The 24,994-nt window shown below is 44.9% G+C and overlaps 1 long non-coding RNA gene across 4 annotated transcripts; it reads left to right on the top strand.

Moving 5' to 3' along the window:
* The first annotated feature begins 407 nt into the window (after positions 1-407).
* On the top strand, positions 408-7,883 carry LOC118148532 (uncharacterized). 4 transcript variants are annotated; one of them, XR_004735365.3, is made up of 4 exons: positions 408-518; positions 682-774; positions 3,108-3,233; positions 7,237-7,883. It is a non-coding gene; the product is annotated as an uncharacterized LOC118148532 (long non-coding RNA). The 4 variants fall into 4 exon arrangements; XR_008477023.2 differs by having other exon boundaries at positions 614-774; XR_004735364.3 differs by having other exon boundaries at positions 408-774.
* Positions 7,884-24,994: the final 17,111 nt, after the last annotated feature.

Here is a 24,994-nt window from a genome sequence, read left to right as displayed (position 1 = left end):
ACTGCTATCTTCATCCCTTAACTTTGCTCAGAGGAAACACTCACTCTGCCAGTGTGGCCTATTGTCTGTGCTTGTGAGCAGATAAGAAAGATGGGTGTCAACAGGGCCCTAACACACACTGGAGCCACGGGACAAAAAGTATTTTCCTTTCCCTTAGGAATGAAGTCACGCCATCCTCTATGAGGGCAGAGACATTGAGAGTGACTCGAATACTTTCTTTGGACCTGTGAAGTTTGCTTTCAATAATAATAGTTATTATTTTGAATTCAATAAACATAAATCCATACATATACATATGAATATAATAATATTGGATCATCTAATATGTGCCAACTACTATGCTAAACAGAGCAGCTCATGTAATCCTTATAGCAGCTGTAGGAGGCAGGCGTTATTGGGATTATCCTGTTATGCGAATGAAAGGAAGGCTCAGAGATGTCTAATTATTACTCAGGATCGCACGACGAGGAGCAGGAGAGCCAGATCTGAAAGCCCAGGCCCATAGGACTACCCGCTGTGTAGGTAACCTTTGCATAACCGCCTGGGCCCCCAGACCCCTCACCCTGCCACCTTCTTGTCACGCCTTCTCTCTCTGTGGCCTTTTTCAATCCAGATTGCGGTGTGCTGGAATTCCACCCTCCTTGCCCAAAACTCACCACGCTTTCTGTAATTAAAATTTAGTCCATTTGAACAAAGCCCGGAACTTGACGATTCTGCCTAGCTTTCTCTGTCACCATGGCAACCAGATTCTTGGCTGAAACTGGATCCCTGGAGGTAAGAAAATGCAAGAAAAAAACGATGTATAGAGAAGACTTAGAGCTGGGAAGCGGTTTCCTCTTCCCAGTGAGTGACATCCACTGTTGCCTAGGTCCTCGCCTGCCTCACCCTCCCTGACTCAAGGCCATTTTAGCTACTAAGTACCATCAGGAGCCTACCAAGACGCTTAAGTTCTCCCCCCAAAAATAGGGAACTCAAAGTAGAAAGGGAATTGCAGAACTGAAATTAAAGGTTAGATCAAATGCCTACAAAAATTACATGCTGATTTTGTGAATAAATTGGGAATTCATAAAACTTCATTATGCTTAAAAACAATAAGGCTTGCTTTTCTTACCTTGAAAACATTTTCTGGCTTGCATACTGATGTAAGAAAGCACAGCCAATTGTACATTGAATGTATTCCTGGTAGGCGAATTATTTTAAAAGTAGAATTATAAAAGCATGATTTTTTTATAGTCAGAATGCTAACAAATAAAACTTGCTCACATTGGCCCAATACGTAACACAAAAGATGTGTAGGGTTTTTCCTTTGCTTGTTTATTGTTTTTTTTTTTTTTTTCAGACAGGGTCTCTCTCTGTTGCCCAGGATGGAGTGCAGTGGCACAATCATAGCTCACTGCAAACCTCTAACTCCCAGGCTCAGGTGATCCTCCTACCTCAGCCTCTCACTTCAGCCTCATGAGTAGCTGAAATTATAGGCTCATACCACCACACCTGGCTAGTGGTTTTTTAAAAGAAAAATTTCTTTAAGAGGTGGCCTCGGCTGGGCGCAGTGGCTCAAGCCTGTAATCCCAGCACTTTGGGAGGCCGAGGCGGGTGGATCATGAGGTCAAGAGATCGAGACCATCCTGGTCAATATGGTGAAACCCCGTCTCTACTAAAAATACAAAAAATTAGTTGGGCATGGTGGCGTGTGCCTGTAATCCCAGCTACTCAGGAGGCTGAGGCAGGAGAATTGCCTGAACCCAGGAGGCGGAGGTTGCAGTGAGCCGAGATTGCGCCATTGCACTCCAGCCTGGGTAACAAGAGCGAAACTCCGTCTCAAAAAAAAAAAAAGAAAAGAAAAAAAGAGGTGGCCTCAAGCAATCCTCCCACCTCAGCCCAAAGTGCTGGGATTACAAGGTATGAGCCACTGTGCCCAGCCCTGGATGCTTTTTAATATGTTTGCTGATGTGGAGTGGAGCCTCCAAAGGAATGCCTGAAATCACTTGGAATCATACAAATCCCCTTCACAAACCCTGAGAGCTCAGTGCAGGCAAGAAACATAGATGGGGTGAGAGAGCGAAAGGGTGGCCCCTGGTGAGCTGGGAGGCTCAAGAGAGGAAGTGGCCTCCTGAAATGAAATGGAAACATTTACCCAGCCAGCCTATCTCAGGGAGAGTGACTGTTTGAATGTGTCCAATAGATTCCAGCTGCCCTGGCTGGAAACAAGCCAAGAAAAGCCTGCTTCCCATTTTCCCTTTGCTCTAGGGGACTGGGAGGCCTTTATTTTTATGGGGTTGTGGGGAATGAGAGGGGCTGCCACCATCCAGTGTTATTTTCTCCCCTTCAGCCATGTGAGCAATGCGCCTTTTTTATCATTCAGCCCAAAGAACTCACTTGACTCACGTGCATTGCAAATCCACATCTATTTTCTTAACCAAGTCCTGGGCTAGAGGGAGAACCAAGCAGTTGTCTCCCCAACATCAGGGCTGGCTCAGGGAGAGCTCTGTGGATCTGTGGCTCTGTGGCTCTGTGATAAAACTCAAATGCAGAAGTTAATTAACCAAGCCCAGAACCTCCTAGGAAGGCAGGCGGTGTGCAGTGAGCTCTGGGGCCTAACACCCAGCCTCGATGTGTCACTCAGAGTGCCGGGGCCTGGCTTTCTCACCTGCGAGGGGGATAACCGCTCCTGACTCTCTCCTGGTTTTTCTACAGGAAAGAAAAAAAACAATGATTCCTGTCACTTTTTCCCATCAGAGAAATTGTAGGCTAGAATTGGATATGAAATTGCCTCAGGAGGTTTAAAGCTTTCTACACAAAGTGTGGCCCTCAGGCCAGCAGCCTCATTTGAGAGCTGGTTCAAAGACAGACTAGACCCTCAGGCCTGCCGCAGACCTACTGAATCAGAGCCTGCATTTCTACGCAAATTAAGGACTGAGAAGCATTGATATACATATATTTTTTTGAGGCAGACTCTAGCTCTGTCACCAGGCTGGAGTGCAATGGCACCATTTCAGGTCACTGCAACCTTCGCCTCCTGTGTTCAAGTGATTCTCCTGCCTCAGCCTCCCAAGTAGCTGGGATTACAGGCACCTACCACCACGCCTGGCTAACTCTTGTATTTTTAGTAGAGACGGGGTTTCACCACGTTGGCCAGGATGGTCTCGATCTCTTGACTTTGTGATCTGCCTGTATCGGCCTCCCAAGAAGCACTGAGTTTTAAAAAGCTGCAAAGCATCTCTTGTAAGGAATTGGTAGGTAATGATTCATTGAATGTCTGTCTTCTCTGTTAGCTCTACGAGGTCAGGCCCCGATCTGGCTTGTTCCCCACTGTACGCCACCTTTTGTTTCGATGTCTGGCATACAGTAGGCACTCAATATTTGTTGAATTAATGAATAAACGTTATATCCTTTGTGACTGACCCCAGAGGGTGGTAAGAATAGACAGGATTCTAAACTTACACTCTGGTGAGAGGTGCCAAGCCACCTGCATTTGACATCTGGTTCAATGCCCTGTGCAGTGGCGCAGTGGTTCTCAAGTTTGACTGTGCACCTGGAGCCTTGTTAAAAAGCAGATGGCTGGGCCCCACCCTTAGAGCCTTGGATTCAGTAGGTCTGGGATTGGCAGGAACCTCTGCATTTCTAACAAGTTCTGGCGGATGCTGCTGCTGTGCTGCTGCTGTCCAGGGCCCCCACCTGGAGAAGACATAACCTGGTACATTGATGATACCTGAATAAATGTCTTCATATTTTAATTGCGGAACACGAGGATTCACAGTAACAAAAATATCAAATTGGCAGGAAAAAGCATTTTTCAGACCAAGGAATATGACTGCTATTTCAGGCCCTGGCGTGCTTTTCAGGTGTCTGGGGCAGCCTGAGATAGGGCAAGGATAGTGGTACCAAGGGCTAGAGGATGGGATGGTGCCGGTGGCCACAGATTATAATATGGGGCCCAGTGGTGTGGCTCCAGGGTCGCACCTGGCTGTATATCAGGGCCAAGCCTAAGTCCTACAGGCTACGGTTTTCCTTCCCTTGCCCAGGCTCCTGAAGCACCAGGGGTGGGACTCAGGTGGCTGCACTAAGAAGCCAGCCGGGCAGTCTTGGGTTATTTACTACCAAACAGTAACAGCGATCGCCACCCATCTCCTGCGTGCCAGGGCTGGAGCTAAGTACTTTACAGATATTATCTCATCAAATTGTCACAGTAGCCCATGAGGTAAGTATACTAGTTTCCTATTTGCTGCTGTAACAATTACCATGCAGTAGCTTAAAATAACACAAATGTATGACTACAGTGCTGAATGCTGGAAGCCTGACACAGGTCCCACTGGGCTAAAATTAGGGTGTCAGCAGGGCTGAAGGCTCTCTAGTGGAGATTCCATTTTTGTGCTGTTTCTAGCTTCTAGAGGCCGGCTCTGTCCCCTGGTTCACGGCGTCCTCCTCCATCTCCCAAGCCAGCAACGTCGCATCTCTGCCTGCCTCCCACTTCCACTCTTAAGGACTCTTTGGTCTCATTGGGCCCACCTGAATTATCCAGATTAATCTATTTTTAGATCAGATTAATGTCCTTAATTCCATCTGCAGTTTTAGTTGCCCTTCGCCATGGTACCTAACATATTTACAAGTTCCAGGGATGAACATGTGAACATCTTTAGGGGGCCATTATTCTGCCAACCACAGTGAGAGCTCCTGTGCTCCACCATTCTGGAGATGAGAACATTTAGGCTTAGAGAAAGTAGGCATGTTCCTAAAGTCACACAGCTAGAAGTGGCTCTCTTAGCCGGGGTCTTAGCCCAAAGCAGAACGTAACACAGAAACGTTCAGGCGAGTCCTTTATTGGGGAGTGTCATCTAGTGAGCAGGAGAGATGGGGAGCAAAGCAGGGAAGGAGAGGGAGGTACAAAGATGTTGCATCCAGCTGCTCATTGCCTGTGGATAGAGTGAGAAAGGGAAACCTATCAGCGTGTGCTGCCTCCTATTCCAGGCTGCACCTGCTAGGCACTAAGCAGGTTCCCGCTCCCTCCTTGACTGTCTCCGAAGCCCAGGTGAGGTGCTCTTAGGTTGCATCTAGGTTTAGTGGGATTGGCCCCCACTCGGTACTGGTCACTAGCCACCTGGAAGAGGCTGAAATAAGAGGCAGATGAGGCTGAGAGACTGAATGGTGGCATAAGGGTGGCATAAAGCCAGATACCTCTCTCTGACCCTGGACATCCGACTCCAGCCACCGTGTCTAGCCCCATCACCACAACCAACATGCACCCCCCTGGGGTAATAGAAGTGCCACTCAGTTGGGAACCCTGACCTGCCTGAGAGGGGCAGCTCTGCTCCTGACGTCACTCTTGGCACTCAGGAAAGTAACCCCTTTCGGGAACATTCTAGCGTGTGAAAGCCCCTCATTCAGACATGTGCACTGGAGTCTTTCCCAAGCCCATTCCCCACCCCCACCCATGGAGGCCCAGCCCAGTGGGTAGTGGCTGCAGCAGGGTGGGGAGCCTGCCCTGTCTGAGTGTTCCTCTCAGTCAAACCACACCTATTGCTTCATAAATAGGCCCAATCATTTTTTAAAAAGTTTTTAATGTTGTGGGTACACAGTAGGTATGTATATTTATGGGGTACATGAGACATTTTGATACAATCATGAAATGTGTAACAATCATATCCTGGAAATTGGGGCATCCATCCCCTCAAGATTTTTTGTGTTACAAACAATCCAATTATTCTCTTTTAGTTATGTTTAAATGTACAATCAAAGTATTGCTGACTATACTCACCCTGTTGTGCTATCAAGTACTTGGTCTTATTCATTTTTTTCTATTTTATTTTGTACCTGTTAACCATCCCCACCTTTCCCCCCATCCCCACTATCCTTCCCAGGCTCTGGTGCACCCTTCTACTCTCTATTGCCATGAGTTCAATTGTTTTGATGTTTAGCTCCCACAGATTAGTGAGAATGTGTGATGTTTGTCTTTCTGTGCTTGGCTTATTTCACTTAACATAATAGCCTCCAGTTCCATTCATGTAGTTGCAAATGGCAGGATCTCATTCTTTTTTATGGCTAAATAGCATTCAGTTTTGTGTACGCACCACATTTTCTTTATCTGCTCATTTGCTGATGGGCTCCTAAGTTGCTTCCTAATCTCGGCTACTGTAACTAGTGCTGCAACAAACATGAGCGTGCAGAGACCTCTTCAGTCTACTGATTTCCTTTCTTGTGGGGATATACCCAGTAGTAGGATGGCTGGATGGCAGCTCTATTTTCAGTTTGGCCCGTTGAAGGGCAATGTGGTGACAATGAGCAAAAGCCATTGAAAACGTAAACCTCTTTAGCTTTTCTGGGCATTTGTCTTGTAGAAATAATAAAAGCATATACACAAAAACAAGGTTGTTCTTCTCAGTCTTGTTCATAACAGGGGTATGTCAGGAACAACTTAAAACCCATCAGCTGGCAGACACTGTGTTGTAGGTTACATACACTCAGGGAGACGTGTTTACAGTTCATCGTTTTGTGCAAATGTTCCTCTTTTTGCCCTCTTCTTGCTGGTATGAATTTCCGAGATTTGTTCAAGGAATGGATTTCCATCGTCACTAAGTCCTATTGATTTTGCCTCCAGATTCCTGACTGTAACCCACGGGGCCCGAGCCTCTGGGCCCTCCCTTCCTCTTCAGCCCATGTGATGCCTCTCTCTGCCCCAGCTCAGAGACTAAGATGTTCCTTCCCTACTCAAGACCCTCACACAGGGCCCAGCATCAGCTTGAAAAGTCCTTCCTCCCCGACGTGGGTCCTGTGAACATCCTCCCATTCTGTAGGTCACGTCTGTGCAGTCACCTCCTCAGGGAGCTCCTTCCAGGCCTTGAGTCGAGAGTCGCCCCTTCTTACTCTGTGTAGTGTCCCCATTCTGTTAGTCACCACCTGCCATTATAAACCACAGTAGGGGAGGTGGAGGGGTTCAGTGAGGTTTTAGCTCAGAGGAACATTCCAGTTGGTTCTGTTCGATTCCACCTATAACCCCATAACTCCATCTCCAGAGCTGCTCAAGTCCCCGGCCCTCAGTTCAGAGGGACTTACAAGTGCCTAGGACTCACGGTGAGGCAGGGAGCGGTGTACATGCTGTGCCTGTGGGGTGGGGGAGGGGCCCGAAGTCAAGGACAGCCCATCCACTCCCTTCCCACAGAACCACCCGCCCCCCCCCACCGCCATCCCCTGCCTCCCCTGTTCTTGTTGTCACACTGTCTTCCCACTCTCTCCTATCTCCAGGCCTGACCGCCCTTCTCTGGTCTCTGAGAGAGGAAGACAGTCTCGGCAGGCTGCATGCCTTCCAGAATCTTCATTCAACACTGAGGGGAGTGTGCTTCTGATTGGTGTATATTGACTTGGTCTGTGAAAAGGAAGATAGAAACAAAAATATACACAAAACAACCAGTTAATTTTTTGTTTTTCTTTTTTCTTTTGAGATAGAGTCATGTTCTGTCACCCGGGCTGGAGTGCAGTGGCACAATCTCGGCTCAACCTCCACCTCTGGGGTTTAAGCAATTCTCCTGCCTCAGCCTCCTGAGTAGCTGGGATTACAGGTGCCTGCCACCATGCCTGGCTAATTTTTGTATTTTTAGTAGAGACGGGGTTTCACCATGTTGGCCAAGCTGATCTCAAACTCCTGGCCTCAAGTGATCTGCCCGCCTCAGCCTCCCAAAGTGCTGGGATTACAGGCATGAGCCACCACATCTGGCCACCTGCTTAATCCTTGTCATATAATCCTGCCCCGTATCTATGTATTTGTTTAGTTGCCATTTGACACCTGTACCAGGCTGAACAGTGCTCCTCCCTCTCCCTCAAACTCATGTTCAACTGGAAGCTCAGAGTGTGACCGTTTTTGGAAATAAAGTCTTTGCAGATGTAATAGTTAAGATGAGATAATATTTAATTAGGTTGGGCCCTAAATCCAGTATGACTGGTGTACTCAGAAGAAGAGAAAGATCTGGCCAGGCAGCAGTGGCTCACACCTGTAATCCCAGCACTTTGGGAGGCTGAAGTGGGAGGATCACTTGAAGCCAGTAGTTCAAGATCAGCTTGGCCAACCAACAAGGTGAAACCCTGTCCCTACTAAAAAACTCAAAAATGAGCCAGGCAAGGTAGCAGGCACCTGTAATCCCAGCTACTCAGGAGGCTGAGGCAGGATAATTGCTTGACTCAGGTGGTGGATGTTGCAGTGAGCCAAGATCACACCACTGTACTCCAGCCAGGGTGACAGGGAGGAAAAAAAAAGGCCGGGTGTGGTGACTCACACCTATAATCCCAGCACTTTGGGAGGTCAAGGTGGGAGGATCAAGAGGTCAGGAGTTTGACACCAGCCTGGCCAATATGGTGAAACCCCATCTCTACTAAAAGTACAAAAATTAGCCAGGCGTGGTGGTGGGCACCTGTAATCCCAGTTACTCAGGAGGCTGAGACAGAAGAATCGCTTGAACCCAGGAGGTGGAGGTTGCAGTGAACTGAGATCATGCCACTGCACTCCAGCCTGGGTGACAGAGTGAAACTCCAGCTCCAAAAAAAGAAAGAAAGAAGAAGAAGAAGAGAAAGATCTGGATACAGAAACCTAGACACATGAAGACAGAGGCAAAGACTGGGATGAGGCATTGTTTAGCCAAGGAAGATGGAAGTTAACAGCAGCCGCCAGCAGCAGCAAGGCTGGGAGGGACCCCCACCAGAGCCTTCACGGGCAGCATGGCCCTGATGACACCTAACTTCAGACTCCTGGCCTCCAACAGGTGAGAGAAAAAATGTCTGGTGTTTGAAGCTACGCAGTTTGCTGTAGTTACGGCAGCCACATAATGAATATATGCCCAGTAAGACCCTTAAGAACCTGGAGGGCAGGACCCACGTCTCTTGTGTTCACTGTTGAATCCCCAATGCCTGGTGCATAAATGGTCCTCAACAAGCCTTTGTTGAAGGAAGGAGCCTAATCCTGAGCAGGGAGACTGAAGCAAGAGGGAAGCACACAGACTGACCAAGCTGCTCAGTCCCACGGAGAAAAACAGCAGCAGGAGAGGAAGAAACTGCACTTGGCCTTTCCTTCCCCGTCTCGCTCTCAGATGCTGAAATGACTATTTTTGGTGAATGCAAATCATAGCTGTGGCCAGTGTCTTCAGTCGGAGGCCACAAGTGCACACGCTGAGCCAGGGTTACAGTCACAAGAGTTTATTTTTAAAGTGACCACGCCTGACCTTCAGGCTCGGAGGCTGCAGACTCAGACTTTCCTGGTCAGGGCCACCCCAGGGTGGCCAGCCATTCTCAGCAGAGAAAAGCCACATGTTCCAAAATGGAAAAGGCGCTCAGCCTTCCTTCTCCACCGCAGCTAAGGAATACCTTCCCCTCCCATCTGTCGCCTACACGCTGACCGCTTTCTGGCGCGTTTAACACCCACAAATCACATCACAAGCTGTTGCTCTTGGCTTGCAGCTCCAGTTTCTTGAATTCAATTATAAGTACGAGCATGCTGTGTAGCCCACAGGGTGCGGCCGCTGGGAGAATGCTCTCCCATGAAGGTGGAGAGTTCCCTGACCCCTTGATCATCCCCAGAAGGGACAGGAAAGCATTCTTCAGAACTGCTGGATTTTTTTGTTGGTCTTAATTGAGCCACAAGTAAGCATTAGTCAGCTGTCCATAGGTACAACATAGGTTGTCAAAGACCAGGATTCTCTCATGTCTCAGAGGTTCTCCGGGTCCCAGCTGAAGAACACCTTCATCTGGGCGGGGTGGCTTATGCCTGTAATCTCGGGGCTTTGGGAGACTGAGGTGGGACGATTCCTTGGGCCCTTCAGTCTGAGCAACATGACAAAAGCCCATCTTTACAAAAAAATACAAAAATTAACTGCGTGTGTGGCATATGCCTATAGTTCCACCTACTTGGGAGGGTCTCCTGAGCCTTGGGAAGTCAGGGCAATAGTGAGCCATGATCGTGCCACTACACTCCAGCCTGGGCAACCTAGCAAGTCCCTGTGCCAAAAACCTAACCAACCAACCAACCAAACAAAGAACGCCTTCCTCAAAGGCTCGGTTAGGATTGGGAAAATTGTGTTAACCTGGCAGGACTCAAGGTAACTTTTTTTTTCATTTCATAAATTGTATTTTCCTTATTTAATTTTTACACCAATAAAGAGGGGCTCTGGCACCTTCTGAACAAACAAATGTACATGTTACCCAACTATACCTGAGCTGGGCTTCCCTGGGGGCTCTGCACACTCACCCCACACCCACCATGAGAACTACTGCACCTGTGGCCTTACTGAAACAATGAACTGAAAGCTCCATGCCGCTGATTCAGAAATCAAGGAACTGTAGATTTCTTACTGAAGGTTTCTAAGGGAGGCAAAGAGGGGCATATACTACATCATACAGCACAAGTTGTTGTTTGTTTTTTTTTTTTTTAAAGAAAGACAGGGTTTTGAGATCTTGCCCAGGCTGATATTGAGCTCTTGGACTCAAGCAATCCTCCTGCCTCTGCCTTCCAAAGTGTTGAGATTACAGTTGTGGGCCACCACGCCCAGATCTTTTTTAAATTTGTCTTTAAACATGCCTTTTACCCTAAAGTCTCACCCCCTGACAATGTTTGTTCCATCACTCACCCTCATCCTCAGCTTCCCTGTCCTCCTCCTCCCCTCTTTTCATGAACCTGTAGCCAGACAGGATCTCCTTCTAACTCCCTCCTCTTTCCAGCATCTTCCGTTGTGCAAGATTCCTTTAGCTGGGTATCTCCTGCGGCTTCTCTTGCAGAGAGTAACTCTGCCTTCTTTTAGCTTTTCTGATTCTCCTCTCTACCCATCACCCCACACGACCCAACAGCTGAGTCTGCTGAATGAGAAGATGCTCTTCCTTCCTAGAAAGCACGTGGTTCTCCATCACAGGCAGAAACCTTTGGTGGATAGAAACAACCACACCTTGTGTTGACATATAGGACGCCAGAGTGGTCCGGGCTGGTCCCAGTGATGTTAGAGAGCTGGAGGAGGTGAGGGGTCGGGTGGGGGAGAGGAAACGGGAAATGTCCAGGACTTCAGTTCCAATCTCATAAGATCAAGGATTTATGAGAACCAATATGAGCTCATCCTTGTGGAGATGCATGAGACATAGTCATTGTCTTCAAGGAGCTTATGACTGGGGAAACAGAAATGAGGCATTCTAGAGCAAATGGGACGTGCCATGTGCTAAGTGCCCAAAGAGTTCATAAGAGGGCAGGTGGGTGCAGTCTGGAGAAGTCTCAGGAAGCTACAAGGACAGGTCGAGAAGGACAGGTCAAGTCTAACCAAGTGGAGGTGGGGGAGCAGGCATCCCATTCAGGAGAACCTGTGTGAACAAAGACTTGGGGGTAAGAGGTGGGAAACGGAAAGGAAAGCCACGTGGTGAGTGATGGATTTCCCCAAGCACATGCCTAAACCAGTCCCATCGCTTTAAAGTGGGACTTGAACAACATCCCTCCTTCAAATTCTCTCCTTCCTAGCTTTAGAAAGGCTATGGCGTAGTGGACCGGCAGGCAGCCCGCCCTGCATTTACTGAGGACTGAGGCTCCAAAGACTATTTTTAGGTTGGTTGATTGAATCTGGGCATGCATTTTCCCACAGAAATAAAGTTGTATGTGGTGATTAGCAAAGGCGCAGTGAGACTGAAGTACGTGCGCGTTGGGGGTGGAGGTGAGGGTGAGGGTGGTAATATGCTGATTAGTTTCACATAGATGTGGTAAGCAGGCCTTAAGCAAGTAAGAAACTTCATGAAAAATTGATATTTTTTAAATGGCTCATTTCCTTTTTTTCTTTTTCTTGAGATGGAGTTTCGCACTTGTAGCCTAGGCTGGAGTGCAATGGCACGATCTTGGCTCACTGCCACCTCCGCCTCCCAGGTTCAAGAGATTCTCCTGCCTCCGCCTCCCAAGTAGCTGGAACTGCAGGCACCACACCTGGCTAATTTTCTGTATTTTTAGTAGAGACAGGGTTTCACCATGTTGGCCAGGCTGCTCTCGAACTCCTGCCCTCAAGTGATCTGCCCGCCTTGACCTCTCAAAGTGCTGTAATCCCAGCCTCAAATGGGTCATTTTAAAAAGTCATCACATTTCTACAATATTCCGTGGGAAGTTGGTAGAATGGATCTCGGGGGCTACACTGAGTTAGGCTCCTAGACTATCCTAGAAGTGCTAGCGGTGACCCTGAACTCTGTAGTCCAAAGCTCAGGTGTCCAGAACCAGAAGCATGAGGCTTGCTGGGCTTCAGTCACACAGCAGTGGAGGGGAAACTTGAGGCTTCACTGAATGGGGTCTGGGATGAGTCTAACATCTTCAGAGCACAGAATGTCCTTGACATCTTGGCAACCATCAAGGCCAGGTGGCTAATCCGTGAGATTGAGCACAGTAGCTAGAATCCAGGTGGGAGGAAATAAACAAAGGCAGTCAGGTGGCTGGGGTGCAAATCAGAAAAGTTCATTCCTGTCCAGCAGGATGTCAGACACTCTCTAGTGGGTTTGGAAGCAGCATCTAATCATCTAAGGAAAGGTCTGGAAGAGCTTGAGATGGTGTTGGGCTCCAAACAGCTGGCTGAGATCCAGGAGCAGACTTAAAGCTGTGTAGGGAAGTTGATACAGAAACCTAGAACTCTGAGCTGAACTATCATGGCAGGGGTCTATATAGAATGGTAGGATTTGGATAGTTCATGTGTACCCAAAAACTAACTAACTAACTTCCTTCCTTCCTTCCTTCCTTCCTTCCTTCCTTCCTTCCTTCCTTCCTTCCTTCCTCCCTCCCTCCCTCCCTCCCTCCCTCCCTCCCTCCCTTCCTTCCTTCCTTCCTTCCTTCCTTCCTTCCTTCCTTCCTTCCTTCCCTCTTTCCTCTCTCCCTCCCTACTCCTTCCTTTACTTCCTCCCTTCCTTCTTCTCTCTCTTTCACTCATCTATTCACACCATGTGCCAAGCCAATTCCTAGGTGATAAGGATACCATAGTTAATATTCCTACACTCATGGAATTTGTAGTCTGAAGGGGAAACAGACACAGAACATGGTTAAATTTATAATGGTACAACTAAGATTGTAGACAGTGCTTCAAAGATAGACAGCATTTAACAAAGTGAGAGGGAATCTAATTAGGTCTGGTGAGAAGAGGGCTCTGCAAGGCTTCCCTGAGGAGTGACATCTGAGCTGAGACCTAAACGATGAAAATTTAGTCAAAGAAAAGGGAAGAAGGGGCCAGGCATGGTGGCTCACGCCTGTAATCCCAGCACTTTGGGAGGCTGGGGTAAGCAGATCACCTGATGTCAGGTGTTGGAGATCAGCCTGGCCAACACAGTGAAACCCTGTCTCTACTAAAAATACAAAATTAGCCAGGCATGGTGGTGGGCACCTGTAATCCTAGCTACTTGGAAGGCTGAGGCAGGAGAATCGCTTGAATCCAGGAGGTGGAGGTTGCAGTGAGCTGAGATTGCACCACTGCACTCCAGCCTGGGTGACAGAATGAGACTCCAACTCAAAAAAAAAAAAAGGAAAGAAGGGTATCAAGGCAGAAAGGAAGATGACATGTTCTGGGAACTTGCTGGAGAGAGTGAGCAAAGAGGTGGGGTGTGAGCAGGAGCAGATCATTAGGTACAAGTATGGGGCTGCCCAGGGTGGGCTGGGACTACCATTGCCTCCTAGTGGAGCTGAGCCTTTGAGTATTGATAATGTCTTTGGATGAGAATAACAACTACTTCTTATAAGGCACTTTCTATATGGTACATGCTTTATATGTCTTATGTTTTTCAATCCTCACAATCCCCTAAGGGATTAGTGTGGTTGTCTTCCTATTTTTACAGATGAGAAAAACAAAGGTTAGAGAAATTAATGAACTTGTCTAAGGCCATACAGCCAAGTGAAGGAATTCAAACACGCGGCATGGCCTGCCTGACTCCAAGGCCCTGGTTCTAAAAACGTTACTGCCTTTTGGCACCAGTGCTTCTTGCTGATGCTTTAGCTCCTCTGAGCCCTGAGAAGGGTGGGGAGGAGGACGCAGGACCAGGAAAAGGGAGCTGGTGGCTCTGGCAGTGGCAGGGAGAACTCTGGTGGTGGTGGAGGTGGAGGGGTTGCTCAGAGCTCCTTCCTATGTGTGAATCATTCCTAAGTTGAGGATTAGTCAGAGATTGGCTCCGTTGTTACAGAAATAGTGGGCTGAGTGTGTACTCAACCTGAAACTGCGAGGGCTGAATTTTTCTCTCCAGGAGACATTGTGAACCACAGAAGGCAAGTCAGCTTTTAGGGGTGAGTTTTAAGTGGAGAAATATCTCCTTCTCTAATGCTTGCAGGTGGCTTTGAGGATTGTGGAAGAAAGTCACAATGTGGATGTTTTGGGCCAGATAGGCTCAAAGGCATGGTGTCCCCCCAGCAGAAGAAACCTAGCACTCCGTTTACAGGCTATTCACACCATCGCTAAGGACCACCTAGCAGATTCAGAATGTGTTGGGGAAGGAATTTATCCCAAAGATAACTCAGGGACTTCTGGGAAAGTTTTTATGCCTGCAATGCAGAGAACACCCAAGCCCTTTGAGTATAATAGGGTTGGGAAAAGTCTAAGATTGGCTTTGGTGAGATAGATATCAAAATAGCAGAAACAAGAAGCATTGTAGAAGTTAAGAGAAGCGAAATGAGGTCCTTTCCTGGGGCTAACTCTCCTACCTTAACTATAGCCCGGGTGGTGTGTTCCCTGTAATTGCCAGGGTGTCTGACTGTATGTGAGAAGCTTCCCATTTCAGTTTGACTCTGATATTAGTGGTCTAGGCATAATTGCTGTTCAAACACCAGGAGGCAGGACAGGGATGGAATGTTTGACGTGGGACTGACATCCATTTATTCACACAGTCAACATTTCTGCTAATGTGTTAGTGCGAGGTATTTCTTCAGGCCTGTTATCTTTAACAGTCTTTGGACTAGTTCAGCCCTCATCGTTAAGATTAGGAAGTCATGGCTGGGCGCGGTGGCCATGCCTGTAATCCCAGCACTTTGGGAGGCCAAAGGAGGTGGATCACCTGAAGTCAGGAGTTCGAGACCATCCTGGTCAACACTGTGAAACCCATATCTATTAAAAATACAAAAAATTAGCTGGGCATGGTGGCGCGTGCCTGTAATCCCAGCTACTCAGGAGGCTGAGGCGGGAGAATTGCCTGAACCCAGGAGGTGGAGGTTGCAGTGAGCCGAGATCGTGCCATTGCACTCCAGCCTGGGTAACAAGAGCGAAACTCTGTCTCAAAAACAAACAAACAAACAAACAAACAACAACAAAAAAAAACAGGCAGACATGGTGGTGTACTCCTGAAATTTCAGCTACTCAGGTGGCTGAGATAGGAATATTGCTTGAATCTGAAGGCAAAAGTTGCAGTGAGCTGAGATTGCGCTACTGCACTACAGTCTGGGAGATGGAGACTTGGTCTCAAAAAAAAAAAAAGATGAGGAAGTCATGTTGTCCAAGTTGTTTCTGTGGCTGGCAGCAATTGGGTCTCTTTCCTTCTTTGGGGGATCATCAGATCATCAGTACAGCAGGGCTGGGTATAGACTATTGCAAAGGAGGCCTCTGAGCATACAGGAGGTTGTGCACCCGCTTCTGTATTTGGAGCCTCCGCTTGAGGAGGCAGTGTGGTCACCAGGGAGGAGCTAGGCTTTCCTTGCACAAATCCACTTCCTAGGCGTGATCTCAGACAAGGCTCTTCACTTCTCTTTGACCCTCGCTACCCTTGGCTGCACAAGAGACGCGATTAAAGCTTCCTCACTGTACAGCGGTAAGGGTGACATGAAATAATAAGTAACAAGGTTGAGGGCAAGTTTTAATGAACCTATATATAATTTTTGGTACATTTCAAAATTTCCAAAACATATAGGTATCATAAATATCATCTGATTTTTTTTAAATTAAAAAAAAAGTAAGGAGGGAAGGTCGGGGTGGGGTGAGGAATGAAATACTACTTATTGGGTACAAGGTACGCTCTGGGGTGCTGGGTACACTCAAAGCCCACACTTCACCACTGCACAGAATATCTATGTGGCACAACTACAATTGTACCCACTAAATCCATTAAAAAATTACTTTTAAGTTAAGGACAAAAGAAAGGAGATTAGCACATCTAAAACTTGATTTCTGGCACACAGCAAGCCAACATGAACGAGCAGGACCCCCCGCCTCCCCTCCTGAGATGCAGGCATATCTAAACAAGTTTGGGGAGCTGGAGAAGCTAGCCTACCACGGCTGTATTTGCACGATGGTCTGAGGCTCCTCGTAGGAGAGAATTTGTGCTAAAGGAAGAGAATTCAAGTTCCCAAGTTTGATTGAGGGCAGTGGATAAAAGCTGAAGGGCATGGGAATTAATACTTCTGAGCACAGCCCTGTATTTGTCCCCTTAATTCCTCACTCTGCCCCCTCTGCTAGCTCCCATGGACTCCTGCCTGAGCTCTAGGGGAGGAGTAACAAGACTGAAAAGCCATTTATTAAAAGTTCTGCTATACTTTGAGAACTTCAGGCAGTCCAGCTTGTAACTTTTTTTTTTTTTTTTAAAGACAGGGTTTCACCATGTTGGTCAGGCTGGTCTTGAACTCCCAACCTCAGGTGATCCACCCACCTTGGCCTCCAAAATGCTTGGATTACAGGTGTGAGCCACTATGTCTGGCCTGCTCGTAACCTTTTAACATGGTATACATGTGGGGGGACAGAGGGTGTATCTCTTCTCTGATTCCAGGAGGTATGTGTTGGGGTCTGGAGTATGGGAACCAGAAACTCAGATATCTCAGTGCAATAATCTGCAAGGCAGCTTTTATTGTAGGGAGAAAATACGGCAGCCGCGTGGTACCTGAGGGGATTTCCAAAGCACACCTGGGACATCTCTCTAGGCTTGTTGGGTCTATTTAGGAAAATCTTGTTGGAGAATTCAGTGTACCTGCATGGTCACCTGAGGCAGAGAAAGCCTGGGGCCTGGGCCAGGGACGGGTGGGGTCTCCTGAGGGCCTGCTCTGTTGGCAAGTGGGTAAGCAAGTGAACCTCTCTTGTTTTCCTCTATTGGGTTATCCTTAATGGCCTTAATAATGGCTGAGTTAACAAGATATCTTTAAAAATGCTGACAAGGGCCAGCTGACAGTCCCAGAACTTTGGGAGGCAGGAAGATGGTTTGAGGCCAGGAGTTGGAGAACAGCCTGGGCCACTTAGTATGAAAAATAAAATAGATTAGTCAGTCATAGTGGTGCAGGGCTAGCTGAAGCAGGAGGATTGTCTGAGCCCAGAAGTTTGGGGCTGCAGTGAGCATTGATTCAGCCACTGTACTTTAGCCTTGGCAATAGAGTGAGACCCTATATCACAGAAACAAAGAAAGGAAAAGAATGAAAGAAAAAAAAGAAAAAGAAAGGAAAGAAAGAAAGGAGAAGAGAAGGGAAAAGGAGTTGACAAGGCAATGCATTGGAAGAAAGTGCCCCAGGAAAAGCAAGAGATCCCCTTCCTTTATCCCACCTAGACATTTTGTTTTTAATTGTGGTAAAATATCAATAACATAAAACTTGCCATTTTAACTATTTTTTCAGTGTGCAATTCTCTGGCATTAATTACGATGACAATGGTGTGCAACCATCACTGTTCTATTTCCAAAACTTTTTCATCACTGCAAACAGAATTTCTGTAACCATCAAAGAATTACTCCTCATTCTCCCTTCCCCCTGCTCCTGGTGACCTTGAATCTACTTTCTGCTGCTGAGAATTTACCTATTTTGGATACTTCATATAAATGGAATCATATAATATTTGTTCTTTTGTGTTTTATTTCATTAGCACAGTGTATTCAAGGTCATCCATGTTGTAGCATGTATTAGGACTTCACTCTTTTATGTAGCTGAATAATATTCCATTGTATGTATATAGCATATTTTGTTATGGCTATCCGTTATGTTCATCCATTTATAATCACTTGCATTGTTGCTACCTTTTGGCTAATGTGAATAATCCTGCAGTGAATATTGGCATACAAGCATCTATTTTTTGAGTCCTTCCTTTTATTTCTTTCGAGCATATACTGAAAAGTAGAATTGTTGAATCATATGATAATTGTATGTGTAACTTTTTGAGGAACCACTAAACTGTTTTCTACACTGGCAGCACCATTTTACATTCCCACCAGCAATGTATGAAGCTTCCACCTTCTCCATATTCTTGCCAACAATTGTTATTTTCTATTTTAAAAAAATTATAACTATCTGAGTAGATATTTAAGTGGTGTCTTGTTGGTTATTTGATTTGTGTTTCCTTAATGACTAATGACGTTAAGCATTTTTTCATGTATTCATTGGCCATTTATGTATCTTCTTTGGAAAAATATCTATTTAATCTTTTTCCCATTTTTAAGTTTTTTTTTTCTCTTGTTGCATTGTAGGAGTTCTTTATTTATTCTGTATACTAATCTCTTATCAGACAGATGACATGTGGATATCTTCTCCCTCTGTAGGCTCTTCTGAAATTCTCAACAGTGTCCTCTGTGGCACAAGAGTTCTTAATTTAGATGAAGCTCAATTTATCTATTTTTTCTTTTGTTGCCTGTTTTTGGTGTCTCATCCACAAAACCATTGCCAAATCCAATGTCATGAAGGTTTTCCCCAGTTTTTCCTAAAAGTTTTATAGTTTTAGCTCTTAAGTCTTTGATCCATTTTGAGTCAATTTTTGTAAATGGTATGTATAAGGCAAGAATCTAACTTTTTTGTGCATTGATATTGTGCCCTGCAACTTTACTGGTGGTTGTGTTTATTAGCTCTAGTAGCTTTCTTGTGGATTCTTTGGGATTTTCTATATAAAGGATCATGGCATCTACTAATAGAGATAGTTTTACATCTTCTTTTACAACTTGGATGCCTTTAATTTCTTTGCAATCTGGTAGCTAGAGCTTCCAGTACAATGTTGAATAGCAGCAGTGAAAGAAGGCATCCTTGTCTTGGTTCTAATCTTAGCAGGACAGCTTTTAGTCTTTCACCATTAAGTCCAATGTTATCTGTGGGTTTTTTCATAACTACCCTTTATCATATAGAGAGAGTTCCCTTCTGTTCCTCATATTCTAAGAGTCTTTTCTTATCATTAGAGGATATTAGATTTTTCCTCTATTATTACCTTCTTTTCTGATTAATTGATTTTTGGGGGTAGTTTTTGATTTCCTTCTCATTTTCTTTTGTCTATATTCTCTAAATATTTTCTATCTGTTTACCTTGGGGATTATATTTAACATCCTAAATTTATAATAACCTAATTTGAATGGATACCAATTTACCTTCAACAGTGCATAAAACCTCTGCTCCCACATGGCTCCTTCCACTCCTCGTGTGTCATTGTTGTCGGAAATGACATCTCTTTATATATAGTATTTCTAATATCATAGATTTAGAATTGTTTTTATGTGTTTGTCTTCTAAATCATGTAGGAAATTTAAAATGCAGTTACAGACCAAAAATACAAAAATACTGGCTTTTACACTAGCCCATGCATTTACCATGACCAGAGATCTTTATTTCCTCATAATGGCTTCATTATGGCAATAGCCTAGTGTCCTTTTATTTCAACCTGGAAGAGTTCCTTTAGCAATCTTTAAAATACAAAAATACTGGCTTTTATATTAGCCCGTGTATTTACCATGACCAGAGATCTTTATTTCCTCATGATGGCTTCATTATGTCAAGAGTCTTTTTTTTTCCCCCCCAAGGTGATATCTGCTGGAATTTTCCACTGTAAACTTACCATGTTTCTCTTTACAAATATTAAATATGCAGAGGGACATACTTTAAGACTATGCAAATAACCTGTTTCTGCTTACACCTTTCCCCATTTATTTTAACATCCTGATAGAAATCTTGCCTGGGGCAATTATTACTGTGATATGCTAATTTCCTCATTATTTATTAAATTGGAATTCTGTAAGAAAGAGTTGTTTCTTCTCCATTCAGTTTTTTTTTTTAGAAAGGGGTTGCAGGCCAGGATAAGAGATCATTAGGAATGTGTTGATTTGTGACTTTTATTTTATTTTATTTTTTGAGAGAAGAAAAAGAAGGAGTGAAGGAGAGGAAGAAAGAGGAAGAAAAAGAGGGAGAGAGAATGGAAATGTTGCTTTATTCTAAAAAAATGGGTATTAATAATGGCCAATCAATATTTCATTTAAACCTATGATTTAAACCTTCATTATGGCAAGAATCTAGTGTCCTTTTATTTCAACCTGGAGGACTCCCTTTAGCAATCTTTAGGGCTGGGGAGTCATAAGAAATTCCAGCTTTTATCAGCTAGAGGTGAAAGTTTAGCGTCTTCTCATGTATTTTTTGAGCATGCATCTTGCCCTGAGAATGTGCATGGTTTTCTAGATTCCTCCATATGCCCAGGTGCTTTTGAAGATCCTATTTCACAAAGAATTTGCCCCAGCGTTTCCTCCTGGGCCTCAGACTGTCTACTGAACATCTGTACCATAAACTCTTTCCCCAGGCTTCTGGGTCAGTTCACCTTGCTGTGTTTTTTGAGCAATGGCCACTTCTCCAGCCTATGTCAGATGAAACCAATGCAAGCATCTGTGTCCGTCTTTCACGTAGTCCCCAGACAGGTTATAACACACACATGGGATAATTTGTGAGTGAGATCTGCTCTGCTTCTTCTGGAACCTGGAACCAGAGTTCCACTTTGGGAACACGGGCACCTCTTCAGGACTATTGCCATGCTGGGGAGGAGGTGGGCAAAGACAGGAAAAAAATGCCACAAAGCTTTCATACCATTTTCAAGTTGCTTTTTTCTTAATTCAGCATTCACAAGGTTGCTGTAAACCTTTGGCTGTTTTCCAGAGCTCTGACAAAGTTGGTTCTGACAGTTTCTGCTTTGTGTGTGTGCGTGTCTGCAGGGAGATAAGAGCTTGGAGCTGCGCACTCTGCCGTTTGCTGACATCACTCCCCAGCTACACTTTTAGTAGTGACCTCATTTGTTACCTGCGTACTAATGTGGCCTGGGGAACTGGGTTACACACATGAAGCCCACTTTGATCCAATTCTTGAACTTGGTGGATGATACTTGCATCCATGGGATAAGTTAAAAAGTTCATGAACAGACCAGGGTCAAACAAAAGAATCAGTCTGCACAGGTCACGCTTTTACTTGTGCACAATTGTAAATACTGTGTAAGTGGCATCTACATTGTAATGGGAAGGTTGCTTTTTAGTCTTCATTTACAATTAAGAGTAAAGGGACGCTTTCTGAAATGTTTGCTTTAATGTTCAACTCTTTGAGTTGGCCCCCCCCAGATCTGAGCTCGCAAATAGGTTTCATCTCTGATCGTGGTAGCTGCCTAATGCAGCATGTGAAGGGCTGCAAAGTCATGTTCAGGTTCAGGAGGTGAAGAGTTCCCTCCTGAACCTGAACAACTGGCTACGGCACAGGAGGGTGGAGAGCCAGTGTATACCTACTGCTGTGTAATGAATTATCTCAAAACTTAGTGGTTTAAAACAATAAACATTGACTATCTCTCACAATTTTTATGGGTCAGGAGTGTGGGACTAGTTTGATTGAGTGAGTTTGGTTCAGGGTCTCTTATGAAGTTACAGTCAAGATGTTGGCTGGGGCTAGGTACAGTGGCTCATGCCCATAATCCTAGCACTTTGGGAGGCCAAGGTGGAAGGATTGCTTGAGCCCAGGAGTTTGAGACCAGCCTGGGAAATGTAGGGAGACAGTAGTTCCACTACTGGCTATCTAACCAAAGGAAAAGAAATAATTTTATCAAAAAGACACCTGCACTTGTGTGCTTATTGCCACGTTATTACAAGAGCATAGTCATGGAATCAACCTAAGTGTCTATCCATTGTTGATTTGATAAAGAGAATGTGATATGTATATAAATGCTATGCAGTCATAAAAAGAGAAAGACTGCAATCATGTCCTTTGCAGCAATATGGATGGAGCTGGAGACTGTTACCCTAAGTGAGTGAACTCAGAAACAGATAATCAAATACCCCATGTTCTCACTTATGAGAGCTAAATAATAGGTTTATTAATGGCTAAACACATGAACATATTTTCAAAGATGTAAATAACAGACACTGGGACTTCATAAAGGGGGAGATGGGAGGGACGTGAGGGTTGAAAACTTACCTATTGGGTATAATGTTCATTATTTGGGGAATGGGTTCACTAGAAGCCCAAACCTCATCAATATATAATATATCCATGTAAAAAACCTGAACATATATCATCTGAATTTAAAATAAAATAACAAAAATAAATATAAAAAATAAATTTCCTTAACGTTAAAAAACAAATTAGCTGGATGTGGTGGCATGTACCTGTAGTCTCAGCTCCTTGGGAGGCTGAGGTGGGAGAATTCCTTGAGCCTAGGAGGTTAAGTCTGCAGCACTAAGAAAGAGCGAAAAGAAAAAATAAAACAAAAGATGGCTGGGATTACAATCATCTGAATTCTTGATCGGGGTGGAGGATTCACTTCCAAGAGCGTTCACTCACATGACTGGCAAGTAGCTGCTAACTCTTGGCATGAGGTGAAACCCTTCAACACCCAGGCCTGTCCTGAGGGTGGCTAAGGGTCCCTGCTACCCGGCAGTTGGCTTCCACCAAAACAAGCAACCCAACAGTGAACCAGACAGGAGTTATCATTTTTGAGACTGAACCTCAGAGTCACATTTCTGCCACATTGGCTTCATTTGCAGCGAGTCAGTAAATCCAGCCACCACACTCAAGAAGGAAGGAATTACGGTCTCCTTTTTGAAGGAAGGCATGTCAAAGAATTTGTGGACATATTTCAACAACACCACATATCAGTGTGACAGGTGTTTACTGACCTGCTTCAGAACACCCAGAGGACCCTCACACAAGCTGAGCAACAAAAATTACTGTCTTCTTTTATTTAAAAATTTATTTTAAAAAATACAGAGTTGGCTATATGAAGCCTTTTTAAAAAATTTCAGAGTCAAAGGTGGAGAGTATGTGTGTGTGATGGAAGATGAAGAAAGAGCCTCATCTTTTCAGTCAGTTCTCCTGGTTTCTTGAAGAATTACTCAAAAACAGCTGAAAGGAACTCCAACAATTTAACAACTCACTGTCTCAAGGTGGGATCCATCTAAAATCTATCTTGTCCAGGCGGCAGTGGCTTGCACCTGTAATCCCAGCACCTTGGGAGGCCAATTTAGACAGATCACCTGAGGTCAGGAGTTCCAGACCAGCCTGGCCAACATGGTGAAATCCTGTGTCCACTAAAAATACAAAAATTAGGTAGGTATGGTGGTGGGTGTCTGTAGTCCCAGTTATTCAGGCTGAGGCAGGAAAATCGCTTGAATCTAGGAGGCGGAGTTTGCAGTGAGCTGAGATTGCACCACTGTACTCCAGCCTGGGTGACAGAGAGAGACTCTGTCTCCAAAAAAAAAAACTAATAATAAAGGAAATAAAATCTATCTCTTAGAATATTGGCAGAGGAAGGTGTGAAATGGCTATGATGATGCCCTCTTCCCTTCTGTGTTCCCCTAAGAAGACTATGCCACAGGATTGGGATTTTAAATCCTGGGGAGGCTATAAGCTAAAACAAGAGTATTTGGAGCAGAGCATCCTAGTTAGGTCAAGTCAATGTAAACAGTTCTCTTGGTTAACAGAAATAATGCAACAAGCCAACGCCACCAGCAAACAGAAGGGCAGTGCAGGAAGTACATATGCAAACGCGGACACCTGCTTTCAGTATTCCACACTCAGGCCAAGAGAAAAACAACTGCTCAAGCACAAAATGGTAATCCTGTTTTCTGAACATTTGGTCCTGAGTGTTATGTGGTCTGGTCTGTGGTGTCCTAGCTTTGAAATATGTCTCCTCTTATTTTCAGGAGAAGAGTCCTTTTAGCAAAAGGGCACTGTGTACCCTCCAAGGCTGGAAATGATAGGCTTTCAGCGAGGACTGAAAATGTTGTGCTGACAGCCCTTTGCCTGTGTAGAGCAGCAGGGTTGTTTACTTGGGCTGGAGCACAGCTTTATTGAAGCAGAGAGTCATGGTCCCATCATCAGGGTTGCCTAGCAACCGGTCCACACCACACCACAGAGTTTCAGAATGGGCTGGACCACAAGTGCCCATTTTGGGGAATTTCCAGATGACAGTCCTGCTCTCACTCCGTCATATCACTTCTAAAATCTGAGCCACATAGTAAGACGTGAGATCATTCAGCATCTCCCCAAAGTCTCTTCCTTCCTTGAAAAGTTGAAAAGAGTATTTGTTGGTCGAGTATGTTTTTTTCAGATACCACAGAGAACTGGTCACTCTAGGTGACTGAAAATATCTAATTTTAGTTTCACTGAATCTTTTTTTCTCCAATTCCTTTAATATTTTATTTAATATGATATTAAGAGCACAGTCTGTAACTGAATCTTATCATGACTAGCCAGTTTAATGTTCAGCAAAGTAGCTGAATGCATACAATGCTCATTTTATCAACAAAGATGCATGGTAGCATATGCGTTTTAAAAAGATACTTTGTCATTAAGAATGTTGCTACCAAGGAAAGAAATCCTATATAAAACATAAAGATACATTCTACTAAGCAACCGAAGGAAAGAGTTGGACATGATGCAAAAACAAACAAAAAGACAAGTTTATAACATCCCTTTATTAAACAAACATTTATGGACTGACTTATATAGACATGTCGCTTACTGACATGGATACATTCTGAGAAATGTTTGTCACTAGACGATTTTGTTATTGTGCAACCATCATAGAGTATACTTACGTCAACCTGAATGGCATAGCCTACCACACACCTGGGCTACATGGTATAGCCTGCTGCTCTTAGGATGCAAACCTGTATAGCATGTGACTGTACTGAACACTGTAGGCAGATGTAACACAATGGTAAGTACTTTTGTATCTAAATATGGAAAAGGTATGGTAAAAATATGGTATGAAAGATAAAAAATGGTGAACCTGCATAGGGCACTTACCATGAATGGAGCTTGTAGGACTGGAAGTTGCTCTGGGTGAGTCAGTGAGTGGTGAAT

The sequence above is a fragment of the Callithrix jacchus genome, chromosome 16, assembly GCF_049354715.1.
Source record: "Callithrix jacchus isolate 240 chromosome 16, calJac240_pri, whole genome shotgun sequence".
In the NCBI taxonomy this organism is placed as follows: Eukaryota; Metazoa; Chordata; class Mammalia; order Primates; family Cebidae; genus Callithrix; species Callithrix jacchus.
The sequence above is the reverse complement of the archived record's forward strand: the minus strand, read 5'-3'. Positions and strand labels throughout refer to the sequence as shown.